Source organism: Triturus cristatus, chromosome 2_1, assembly GCF_964204655.1.
Source record: "Triturus cristatus chromosome 2_1, aTriCri1.1, whole genome shotgun sequence".
NCBI classification, from domain to species: Eukaryota; Metazoa; Chordata; class Amphibia; order Caudata; family Salamandridae; genus Triturus; species Triturus cristatus.
In genome coordinates this window covers 1049664169-1049677971 of record NC_140581.1, presented here as the reverse complement: position 1 = coordinate 1049677971, position 13803 = coordinate 1049664169, and the positions used below count along the sequence as shown (strand labels likewise).

At 39.0% G+C, this 13803-nt stretch overlaps 1 protein-coding gene across 1 annotated transcript in view; it reads right to left on the bottom strand.

Annotated features, from left to right (window-relative positions):
- Positions 1–13803, bottom strand: part of EGF (epidermal growth factor) — a 732085-nt gene that overhangs the window by 124341 nt on the left and 593941 nt on the right. The window lies entirely within an intron of this gene.

Genomic DNA, 13803 nt, shown 5'->3' with positions numbered 1-13803 from the left:
AACACACCTCCAAAATTACTCCATGCATATCACTTTCATACAACACCATTCATACTACACCCCAAAAGAGAGGAACAGCGTGTGCAGTGCTCGTCCGAGCTTAGGGCGAGCCACTAGATCCTCTGATGTATAGCTAAACGTTGGGGTGTTTCATACAAACTGGTCGACGCACGTTTCCGTGGCCTAATTTCCTTCAAATGCCACCTTCCTCAGGACCTGTTGCTACGTGTTTTAAACACGGGCAAGGGTGGGGGCCTGGTTATCTGGAAATCAATAGAATAATGTTATACATCAAATTTGTATGTAGTATTATTTGATCATGTATGTGTACCACAGGAGAAAGAACTATTTGTCTCCATGAGATTAATTTCTTTAAACTTTATTTAACTGTCAGGCTAGCCATAGCGCTACTGAGTTTGCTGCCCTCTAGGTCACATTGAAAGAATGTTATTAGTAGAAAAACAGAAAAAATTAATTACAAGGAAGAAGAGAGTAGAAAAGTAGATAAATTGTCAGAGTGATCATAGCATCTGTTTCTACCTCTGTTCTCATATGAGTCAAGAGAGCATTTTCATACTGCAAATAATTGTACGTATTAACATCTCCCTATTCATTCTAAAAATATATATAATAAAGAAAGGATCAACGTAATATACCTGTTCTATGTCAATATGCGATGATGAGGCCCACTGGTTACAGTTTTAGTCCATATAGATTCCTCTCATCAAAAGACAGCTTAGCTGTGGCTGTTACTGTAAAAAATGATAATGATTAACTATTCCGGTTGTACATAGCGTGACTTTTGTGCCTACACGTACGCTCTATATGTCACAATCTAGCCTACCTTATATGCTTTATAGTTGTACCAAGTCTTTAAAGTAGAGCTATAGGAGTACCACGTAATCAGTGTTCACCGTTTTTTTTGGAGACGCTGGGTATCTTCGATTTTCGTGAAATCTGAGACTTTCCTGTATTAAGTAATAGGGGCTAAGAGTTATTACCTTATGCGTGATTAACAATGCAAGCTAATACTGGTTTTTACTGGTTACAATGGCATCGATCTGTTTGTAATATCACCTACTTGTTATGAGTATGTCCTAGTCTCGTTGTTGTAGTTTCCTCTTCATCAATGTCTTTTACCAGATCATGATTACTGTGAACGATTGTTTCAAGTTTTACGATCTATTTCTTGGCATCCTGACCAAACAGTGTGGGGGAAAGAGGGATTACGGAAGAGTTAACTTCTTTAGCTGTCCACAATGCTAGTTTGTTTAAACATACTATGTTAAACTCTAATCCAGTGGCCATTCCCATTAGACTATTTATAACTACCGAGAGGTTAGTAGTGGAATCTGTCCTTTACTCGTGTTGTTGTTCTCACTGGAATTTCTCAGTGAGCATTAACTCGGGAATTAATGCCATATTGGTCTTCTCCCTATATTACGTTATTCCCTCCCACAAGTTTTGTAACTGATCTTATTCCAAATAGCATACTTCATCGGTTAATGATACGAATGCAATCTATTTGAAAAGTTAAACTAACAATACGTTCCGTTATACTCTCTCATAACGACGGTAAATAAGGGTCTTGTTTTGAGGTATCTCACCTGTTAGTTGGTGATACGTGTTTCCCAGCATAAAATTCTTGACGTGGTCCAGCTCCGATCTGGTCTTGAATGATACTAAAGCCTTCTATATATAGTCCTACCTCCCCGCCTTGTAAATGAATAATACAGGGCACCTGTGGCTCGCTTTGGCGTGCTGCATGATGTAACTCCATACGTGTCATGTTCACGAGGAGTTTACGTGAATGTTTCCTCCATCTTGGAGTGGTGTCAGACGGCTTATCCCCTATATGGGCTCAATATAAACTCCACAAAGTTATGAAACATAGGCGCAAACATTAGCCTCATGTTTCTTGAAGAATAAAGAATGATATCTAATCTAATCCTTCGTGGAACCTAGGGCCCTAATCTTATATATCCCTAAGCCCAAGGTAGTAATACTGCTATATTCTTTTCACAAATTGTGGGCGCCATTTTGGATAGGGTAATGCCGACATACATATAATGGACAGTATGACTATATTCGATCGTAAAACAGGAGCACCATGTCGGGTTTAGTATGGTGAGTATTGATTATGCATATGTCGTTAAGCGATAATGATGACAGATGTCAGTACTCAGAGTTATCTCCCTTTTGCAAGCGGTCAATCTATGTATACCCAAACTGACATAATCGTGGAATTCAATTCACTCGTTTTTTTCCCCGCCCAAACTGTGGCATAGAATAATAGCAGACCCAAAATATTTGTAGTCTCATGTACTATGAACATCATTTTAGATGCGATCGATGCCAACAGTATAACTTCTTTTAGTTATTAAAACGAGAACCTATGCAGAGCATGGCCGCCATCTTAGATGGGACCCATATGGTATGCTAATATTGAGATCGTACAGTTAAACAAGGCAAAAAACAAAGGCAGCAATTGATATGTTTAAGACTTGTACGTCCTAGAGTTGGTCTCATACCATATCCTACTGTTGGGGATAGCCTTCAGAACCATGAATTAACGATGACCTAATGGTGTTTATAGGTATATAGGTATATGGCAACTTATTATGTGTAGTAACAAAAGGAATGGCACGAAAGGGGATACATGTAACTTAGATGGAATACAGAAGTCTGTCATCTCGTGTGCCATAATATTTCCTCATTTAGACCATTTTTTACTGTATCCAGAGTGTAGATCCAGTAGGTCTCACGTATTTTCCTTACTTCTTGGATGTCCTTTCCTGGGATGTTTTTGATCTTTTCTAAAATCAACCATCTCAGTTCCTTCTCATTATGGTGGAAATCGATACAGTGTTGAACCATAGGGCTGGATAATTTTTTAGTTTTTATAGCTGATCTATGTTCGTTGTAACGAGTTCTGAACTCTCGCCCTGTCTCGCCAACGTATCCGAGAGCGCAAGGGCACAGAATAAGATACACCAGGTTGTGACTTCTACAATTTGTGAAGTCACGCAATTTTCCTGTCTTTCCTCGGTAGTTCCATGATTCAGTAACTAAGGCGCTCTCACAAGCAAGGCATGATCCACATTTGTGGTTACCTAGGATCGGAGGTCCTATTAGCGTCGTTTGTAGGTTCTGTTGAACCTCCGATCCTAGGTAACCACAAATGTATAAGACAGGGCGAGAGTTCAGAACTCGTTACAACGAACATAGATCAGCTATAAAAACTAAAAAATTATCCAGCCCTATGGTTCAACACTGTATCGATTTCCACCATAATGAGAAGGAACTGAGATGGTTGATTTTAGAAAAGATCAAAAACATCCCAGGAAAGGGCATCCAAGAAGTAAGGAAAATACGTGAGACCTACTGGATCTACACTCTGGATACAGTAAAAAATGGTCTAAATGAGGAAATATTATGGCACACGAGATGACAGACTTCTGTATTCCATCTAAGTTACATGTATCCCCTTTCGTGCCATTCCTTTTGTTACTACACATAATAAGTTGCCATATACCTATATACCTATAAACACCATAAGGTCATCGTTAATTCATGGTTCTGAAGGCTATCCCCAACAGTAGGATATGGTATGAGACCAACTCTAGGACGTACAAGTCTTAAACATATCAATTGCTGCCTTTGTTTTTTGCCTTGTTTAACTGTACGATCTCAATATTAGCATACCATATGGGTCCCATCTAAGATGGCGGCCATGCTCTGCATAGGTTCTCGTTTTAATAACTAAAAGAAGTTATACTGTTGGCATCGATCGCATCTAAAATGATGTTCATAGTACATGAGACTACAAATATTTTGGGTCTGCTATTATTGTATGCCACAGTTTGGGCGGGGAAAAAAACGAGTGAATTGAATTCCACGATTATGTCAGTTTGGGTATACATAGATTGACCGCTTGCAAAAGGGAGATAACTCTGAGTACTGACATCTGTCATCATTATCGCTTAACGACATATGCATAATCAATACTCACCATACTAAACCCGACATGGTGCTCCTGTTTTACGATCGAATATAGTCATACTGTCCATTATATGTATGTCGGCATTACCCTATCCAAAATGGCGCCCACAATTTGTGAAAAGAATATAGCAGAATTACTACCTTGGGCTTAGGGATATATAAGATTAGGGCCCTAGGTTCCACGAAGGATTAGATTAGATATCATTCTTTATTCTTCAAGAAACATGAGGCTAATGTTTGCGCCTATGTTTCATAACTTTGTGGAGTTTATATTGAGCCCATATAGGGGATAAGCCGTCTGACACCACTCCAAGATGGAGGAAACATTCACGTAAACTCCTCGTGAACATGACACGTATGGAGTTACATCATGCAGCACGCCAAAGCGAGCCACAGGTGCCCTGTATTATTCATTTACAAGGCGGGGAGGTAGGACTATATATAGAAGGCTTTAGTATCATTCAAGACCAGATCAGAGCTGGACCACGTCAAGAATTTTATGCTGGGAAACACGTATCACCAACTAACAGGTGAGATACCTCAAAACAAGACCCTTATTTACCGTCGTTATGAGAGAGTATAACGGAACGTATTGTTAGTTTAACTTTTCAAATAGATTGCATTCGTATCATTAACCGATGAAGTATGCTATTTGGAATAAGATCAGTTACAAAACTTGTGGGAGGGAATAACGTAATATAGGGAGAAGACCAATATGGCATTAATTCCCGAGTTAATGCTCACTGAGAAATTCCAGTGAGAACAACAACACGAGTAGAGGACAGATTCCACTACTAACCTCTCGGTAGTTATAAATAGTCTAATGGGAATGGCCACTGGATTAGAGTTTAACATAGTATGTTTAAACAAACTGGCATTGTGGACAGCTAAAGAAGTTAACTCTTCCGTAATCCCTCTTTCCCCCACACTGTTTGGTCAGGATGCCAAGAAATAGATCGTAAACCTTGAAACAATCGTTGACAGTAATCATGATCTGGTAAAAGACATTGATGAAGAGGAAACTACAACAACGAGACTAGGACATAATCATAACAAGTAGGTGATATTACAAACAGATCGATGCCATTGTAACCAGTAAAAACCAGTATTACCTCGCATTGTTAATCACGCATGAGGTAATAACTCTTAGCCCCTATTACTTAATACAGGAAAGTCTCAGATTTCACGAAAATCGAAGATACCCAGCGTCTCCAAAAAAAACGGTGAACACTGATTACGTGGTACTCCTATAGCTCTACTTTAAAGACTTGGTACAACTATAAAGCATATAAGGTAGGCTAGATTGTGACATATAGAGCGTACGTGTAGGCACAAAAGTCACGCTATGTACAACCGGAATAGTTAATCATTATCATTTTTTACAGTAACAGCCACAGCTAAGCTGTCTTTTGATGAGAGGAATCTATATGGACTAAAACTGTAACCAGTGGGCCTCATCATCGCATATTGACATAGAACAGGTATATTACGTTGATCCTTTCTTTATTATATATATTTTTAGAATGAATAGGGAGATGTTAATACGTACAATTATTTGCAGTATGAAAATGCTCTCTTGACTCATATGAGAACAGAGGTAGAAACAGATGCTATGATCACTCTGACAATTTATCTACTTTTCTACTCTCTTCTTCCTTGTAATTAATTTTTTCTGTTTTTCTACTAATAACATTCTTTCAATGTGACCTAGAGGGCAGCAAACTCAGTAGCGCTATGGCTAGCCTGACAGTTAAATAAAGTTTAAAGAAATTAATATCATGGAGACAAATAGTTCTTTCTCCTGTGGTACACATACATGATCAAATAATACTACATAAAAATTTGATGTATAACATTATTCTATTGATTTCCAGATAACCAGGCCCCCACCCTTGCCCGTGTTTAAAACACGTAGCAACAGGTCCTGAGGAAGGTGGCATTTGAAGGAAATTAGGCCACCGAAACGTGCGTCGACCAGTTTGTATGAAACACCCCAACGTTTAGCTATACATCAGAGGATCTAGGGGCTCGCCCTAAGCTCGGACGAGCACTGCACACGCTGTTCCTCTCTTTTGGGGTGTAGTATGAATGGTGTTGTATGAAAGTGATATGCATGGAGTAATTTTGGAGGTGTGTTAGGTGTGGGGATATCCTTTGAACTATTGTTGTGATCTGTTTTATAATAATCAAATTCCTTTTTTGATTTTGTACTTCACGGAAAAAGACAGAACCATTTATGTATAGTTTGCACTTTCTTAAAAAAGATGAATTTTATTGTATGAGATAACAATGTACAGAAGAAACAAAATAAGTAAAAAAAAAAATAATTGCAAAAATGTATAAAACATGAATAAAATAGATACAAAATTGTATACATAGTTGTGGTATTTATCTTTATGTGTACCAAATAAGTAGAATCATTTAGGTCTAGAGGGATACTGCTCAGTATAGTTGGCTTTTTCTTGTTCCCCCTGTTCCCTGGCCTTAAATCAATTATTAGGGGGTCACCTCATTGCGTATAAGCAGGAATGCTTGTTTCCATGCGGCAGGGTAAATACCAAATTTCAAGGAGGAGTTCAAAATTTGATTTCATATGGGATTTAGCTAAGGGGGCCACATTCTAAAAAAACGTGCGGGACAAGGATCTCCAGGGAGCCCGGCTTGCACTTAGAAAGCTCCCTTAGTGACTCCTCGGTAGACAAAGGGGGAAATTCTAACAAGGCACTGAGGGAATCCGGGGTCTGTGTTCGCAAGTGAGTGGGGAGTTGTGCTTCTAAGGGAAACACAGAATAAATGTTCGGAATCTTTTCCTCGAAAAAGTTCGACAGGCTTGAGCAAAGAGCAGACGAGAGCAAAAGTGTGCTATCTATGGCTGTATGTTTAGTAAAGGTTTTTACAATCTTAAAGATTTGTTTGGTGGAATTATCTGAGTTCTTAATGAAAATTACGAAGTAGTCTCTCATCTTGCTGCACTTTAGCCTGTGAAATCTTTTCAAAGCCTCTTCATAGAGGCCTTTTGCTGCAGGATTGTAAGACTTTCTCCATGATCGTTCAAGTTTCTTACAAAGGCTGTTCTCTGTTCTTAGTTCAGTAGAGAACCAAGGGTCTGAAGGTTTAAGTCTAAGATGTAGCTGGCCTAAGCACGGTGATTGTGTCTAAAGCAGTCATAACCCATAAATTAAAGCAGGAAGAATCACTATCAGGATTACTATCAGGATAAGCTGTGGCATAGCTTCTTGAAGTGCAGGCCCCAGGGCCTCTTTGGTGACTTTTCTCCAATTTCTCCTCATAGCCTTATTAGTCATGAGTATCGGTGGCCTAGACTCTAAACTAAGAGTAAAATGTACCAAAAAGTAATCCGACCAAGTCAGACATAAAGAAGCCCCCACTCTAAGATAATGATTATTTGAAAAAATCAAACCAAGCATATGGCCGTCTGCACAGGTAGGTGCGGTAACTAGTTGCAAAAGATTATATCCTTCTAATGTTTCCAGAAACTGGGTCGCCTGGGAGCAGCTTTCATCGTCGGCATGTAAATTAAAATCTTTAAGAACTATTAGATTAGCATATTGTAAAGAAAGTTGAGCGATAGTATCGCATAACTCTAACAAGTGGCCAAATGGGCAGTTTGGAGGCCTATATATTAACAGCCCGGCCAAGGAGGATGATGATGAGATTCTGACACAGAAGGTCAGAGCCTCAATGTTCCAAATAGGGCCCTGTCTCCCAGTGGTGATCTCCCAATCGTCCCTTAGGAAAACTACAACACCACCACCCACCCTATTACCACCTTGATTGGCACAGACTATCCAAAAATCGGAGGGAACAGCAAGCATCAAATCGGGGTTACCCTCCCTCAACCAGGTTTGAGTTAGAAACAATAAGATCCCAGGAATTCCCAACTAGGGAAAGCCAGATGTCATATGCATGTTTCGGAAGGGACCTACAGTTAACCTAGCAGGCTCTGATATTCAAACTATTAGCAGTGGGTTGACCTGAGAGGGCAGTATTTCCTCCTGCGTCCCAAAACCTACATCCAACTTAAAATTGCATACACTATAGCAGTACTTGCTGTCCTCCCGTCCCCAGATCTAGCCTGGCCTTACCAGAGCAGACATCCTTATTCATATTCAGGAGCCAGTCTTTAGACCAAGTAATGCGCAGGGAGCTGGAAATTCGGGCAGCATGGCTGGCACTGGCCGCGATCCGGACGCGGACGGGTGCAAACATGCTTTCCATTGGCACGCCTTCGGCAAGCCAGCGGCATGTTCGCTGCACGTCCATGTTGCGGCTCTCATTAAATAAGAGCTAGGGCAGGCAGGTCAAACAACTAGACCACCAACCCTGCCAGATGGCGCCTTGCCATTGTCCCAAATGGGACGGGTAAAAATGGTGCTTCCCTCGAGGCAAGAACTAGGGAAGCAGAAGCCTGGCCCTCCTCAAAAGGTAAGGGGAAAAGCCATCTCACAGTGCCTTTAAAAACAATTTTAAAACAATAAAACCTAACACTGCACCCTACAACGCGCCGCAGTACAGGATGCAAAGTTATTTAAAAAACGAAGTTCAAGCATAAATTAAAAACGGGGTTCACGCATAAGTAGCAGCAGGTCATATAATAAACAGAACAGTAAGGAGCTCAGAAAAGTCAAAGCGCCCAACTCAAGTTCCTGAGATTCCGCTTTGGGTCTGCTTCACGGCTCCCATTAAAAAAGAGCTAGGGCAGGCAGGTACAAAAACCAGACCGCCAACCTTGCAAGATTGCATCTTGCCGATGTCCCAATAGGGAAGAGTGTAAATGGCGCTTCCCTCAAGGTAGGAACCAGGGAAGCAGAAGCCCGGTCCTCCCCGAAAGTCAAGGGAAAAGTCAGTCACACAGTGCCCTTAATAACAATTTAAAAACAATAAAACCTAATCCTGCACCATGCTGCAGTGCAGAAGACACAGTTCATGCATAAGTAGCAGCAGGTCATATAATAAACAGAACAGTAAGGAGCTCAGAAAAGTCAAAGCGCCCAACTCAACTTAGCCCTCAAGAGTCCGCTGTGTAGAGCACTATCATCTGCTGACCATTGATAGAGCTAGATTTCATCAAGATTAAGCATTGCTCTGTTTTGTATTTCAGATAGACTGCCTTTAAATTGGCACGCAGATTTTGGTGCAAGTGAAAACACATGGTACATGAAACATGAAATGAGGCCTAGTCAAATGTGTTTTTTAAAAGGGGCACTTTGGTGCATGCGAAGTGAAAGCCATGAAATGACGCCTGGTCAAAATGCTTTCATTCTGAAATGCTTTCATTTAAAACCATGCTTAATTAATTAATCATGGATGTTTAATGTGCTGAGTTTAGATTTAACCTCACTATAGAATGTACATTTAATTTAGAGATTTTTTACTTTTAAAATAGCACATAATTGTGCTGAATTAACATGTGTTTTGCAGTGTAGAAAAACTCTTGATTTCAGTTTCCTCTTTGGCTTTGAAGATAAAAATGGAATGTGTGTTCTCTGCTCCTTTGCTTTGAAATCTACACTTCCTATTCCCGTCTCAAGAGACGTTGGCTTTGTTGCATATTTAGACAATGCATATTCAGTTCATAACACATCTTCTTATAATGTGTATTAATTAATCAACCATGCACCAACACTACATGGGGGGCAAACGCATTTTGCACGAAAAGCTATTTAAAACATTAGAGCATATTGCTATGAGTATGTATTAATTGTTTGCGCTTAAAAAATTTGTACTAGAGCATGTTTATGCTATGTTGAACTTTGCACATTATGCATGTGGTGCACAAATAATAAAAAAAACTGCTTTAAACTAATAGCTTTTGCTAGGTAATAACTAATACAGGGTACTAGTATGGGAAAGGTAAACATAATGGGTTTTATTTAATAAATTAATATTCTTTTGTGTTTGTTTTGTTTTTGGGCCCAAAATAAGATGGCTGCCTAAGAATCCAGCATGGCTGAGAATTGTTAGCAGTGTGCTGAATGAGAGACGCATGCACAGAGGAATAAGTTTATGCTTTGACTAACTAACTAGTTTTGAAAAGATGTATTTGTCTTATGCATTTATTTCTCTTTATGGGAGATTTTTGCCAATTATTAATTATTGATTAGCCTTGCAAAACTCACTCTTAAATGATATTTTCCTGAACTCTTTAAATAATTCTGACTGACATTTGATGCCTCATACCCTTCCTTTATGGAATGCCTTTTATTCAGTATGTAATATGTTCTGTATTAATTCTATTTTTCCTATTTTCAATTCTGTAACCTGATTGATATTCGACTAATGAATAAAGGGTCAGAGAACCTGAACTTTTAACTAGAAAATAAAACCCTTTAAAAATACTCACAATTCTCTTTATCGGCTTAAATATTAATTGCATTTTGATTTTTCATGTTTACATAAAGTGCGAAGGTGATACATGGTGGCAAAGGTCCATCACCTTTAAAGTGGTAAACTAGAGGTAAATGAGGTTTTGCATTGAGAAATTACCGTGAAATTACAGCTGGATTACCATCCCACTCAGGATTTATCTAAAGATGTTTGCCCTCTATTTAGGTATGATTTATCTGTTGAGAAACGGTCTCCTAGCACTTTCTTTTATACTTCCAGGAGAATTTCAGACATCTTTGGATCTACATGATGCATATGTTTACATACCCATTTGCCAGGAGGAGAGACAGATGAGATTTGTTGACCTGGATTAAAAGTGTCAGCATGAAGTCCTATCCTTCGGCCTATAGTCATTAACCTGCCAGTACTCTTGGGATCCAACTGGCCTACTGTACTGTTTATTGTGTACAAGGAAGACAATGTATTGCTTTCCTTTACTGGACTTTGAGAGGTGAGTGGGATCTCCATTGTCAATGACCTTATATCCTCTAGGACAAATGGCCCGTTTCTGTCCACCTTAGTTTAATTTGTGTGTGTGTGTTAAATCCTTTGGTTAGTCAAACAGATGGTGATGTTAGGAGCGACTTACCACCAAATGGAATTTGGACAGTGTTGACATTGTCTAGATACAGGTTCCATACAATGGCCACTCAGTTTTTTTCTGATTCCTAGTGAGATTTGTAATTGTTGTCACAAATATGTATGTGCTCTAATTTTTTTTTAAGTATTGTACTGTTTTTTTAAATATATGTTTTTTAACTAGGAATTTTTTTTAAAGTAATTTACGTGTTTTAGTACCGTAGAGGGTTGGGGGTTTATAGGGGAATAGGGTGGAAAATACTTTAATTATAGTAAATTAAATAATAATTTTTAGGATTTATTAATTATTTTTAATTAAATTTTTGTTTTAGTTCTGTAGCGGGTTGTGGGTTTATAGTGGAATAGGGTGGGAAGTAATTTAATTTTAATTAAGTTATTATTACTTTTTAATTATTGGTATTAATAATTAATTTATTGTTATTTTAATGGAGTAATTATACATTTTTAATTATTGGTATTAATAATTAATTTATTGGTGATTCATTATTAATTGTTAATTAATTATCATTAATTGATAATTATAATATTTGTATTAATTTATGATTGGAGTGGGTTGTGTGTTTATAGGGGAATAGTGTGGGAAGTAATTTAATTTTAATTAAGTAATTAATAATGTTTAATTATTGGTATTATTAATGAATGCATTGTTAATTAATTATTAATTTGCAATTAATGATTATTAATTGATAATAATATTATTTGTATTAATTTATTATTGGAGTTGGATGTGGGTTTATAGGGGAATAGGGTGGTAAGCAACCTATTTGTAATTAAGTAATTAATAAAAAAAACTTGGGTATTGAAAATTATTTTTTTTGTTAATTAATTATTAATTGGTTATTCATTTGTATTAAATAATATTTATTGGTATTGACAATTAATTTATTGTTAATTAATTAATAATTGCAAATTAATTTTTAATAATTGATTAATTGTGTGAAATTGTATGTGGAGTGTGTTGTGTGTTTATTGGGGAATAGGATGGGAAGTATTTAATATTATTAAAGTAATTATTAATTTTGATATATTAGTAGTTTTTATTTTATTTATTGTTATTTTTTTTATAAATTATTATTTAATTACAATATTTATTTGATTTATAAGTATGTTATTTTTAACACCTACACTATCCAATGCTTTCCCTACTTTTGCACTCTCTGGAGTGTGAATAGTAATTTTTATCCCTACGCTATCCAGCGCTTTCCCTACTGTTGCACTCTCTGCAGTGTGAATAGTAATTTTTACCCCTACGCTATCCCGCGCTTTCCCTACTGTTGCACTCCCTAGAGTGTGAATAGTAATTTGTATATCAACAAAGGAGGGGGGGACGAGGAGCTATTAGAAAAGGTCCTGTACCAGGGCTCCCAAGTTAAATGCAACAGCAGTATGATGGTAACAGTTCCTAAAGAATAAAGTAAGAGAGATTCAGAAAGCCAGTTAGGCTTTTGAAGAATGTGCAGTGTCTCCAAGATGGTTAGAGTGTGCCGAGAAAGAGTGAAGGTACTCCTATGTGGATCTGTAAGTGCCCTCACACACCCAAACAGGTGTATAGCATCATCATCGGGCTGGTGCTCCTCGTGGGGGTGGCGCTGCAGTCCCTCACGGGCCCGTTTGACGGGGCTCTTTGTCGGAGATCTTCAAGGAGTTTGCCGCATTTGTGCATGGGGGTGTGTGGGGCTAAGTGTAAGTGGTGTGGTGATTGAGTTCTAAAAAGAGCCCAAGGACACTTGCAATTTATTAAGGGTGTCCTCGGGGTCCGGATAAAATATATCACGGGGATGGAGAAGCAATCTCAGTTGCCTGTGTGAGAGGGGAAAATGAAAAAATACAATCCCTCTTCTCTCACCCGTGTAGTGAATAAAGTGAGTGTGTCAAGGGGTCGACATGTTTCGCGCCATAGATAGTCCCTAGTGGATCTGGGGGCGCTTCATCAGGACCAAAAGAGTAAGGTATGTCAAATGGGAGTCGGGAAAGAGACACCCTATAAACCCATGAGTCCTAATTGTAGGAAAGGTAGTTGCAAAACAAGAGATAAGAGACACGTCGTCTAGCGTGTCCCTTGTTACGGCCCTCCCTAGTTCCAGGTCAGGCCTCGTCAGCTTAGCCAAATAGCAGTGAAGGCAGTGCGTGCTCTTCTTCTGTGCTCCGGAACACCTACCCGGTAGCCCAGCAGCCGAAGCTACCGGGTAGGTGTTCCGGAGCACAGAAGAAGAGCACGCACTGCCTTCACTGCTATTTGGCTAAGCTGACGAAATGGACATATTGCAACTACCTTTCCTACAATTAGGACTCATGGGTTTATAGGGTGTCTCTTTCCCGACTCCCATTTGACATACCTTACTCTTTTGGTCCTGATGAAGCGCCCCCAGATCCACTAGGGACTATCTATGGCGCGAAACATGTCGACCCCTTGACACACTCACTTTATTCACTACACGGGTGAGAGAAGAGGGATTGTATTTTTTCATTTTCCCCTCTCACACAGGCAACTGAGATTGCTTCTCCATCCCCGTGATATATTTTATCCGGACCCCGAGGACACCCTTAATAAATTGCAAGTGTCCTTGGGCTCTTTTTAGAACTCAATCACCACACCACTTACACTTAGCCCCACACACCCCCATGCACAAATGCGGCAAACTCCTTGAAGATCTCCGACAAAGAGCCCCGTCAAACGGGCCCGTGAGGGACTGCAGCGCCACCCCCACGAGGAGCACCAGCCCGATGATGATGCTATACACCTGTTTGGGTGTGTGTGGGCACTTACAGATCCACATAGGAGTACCTTCACTC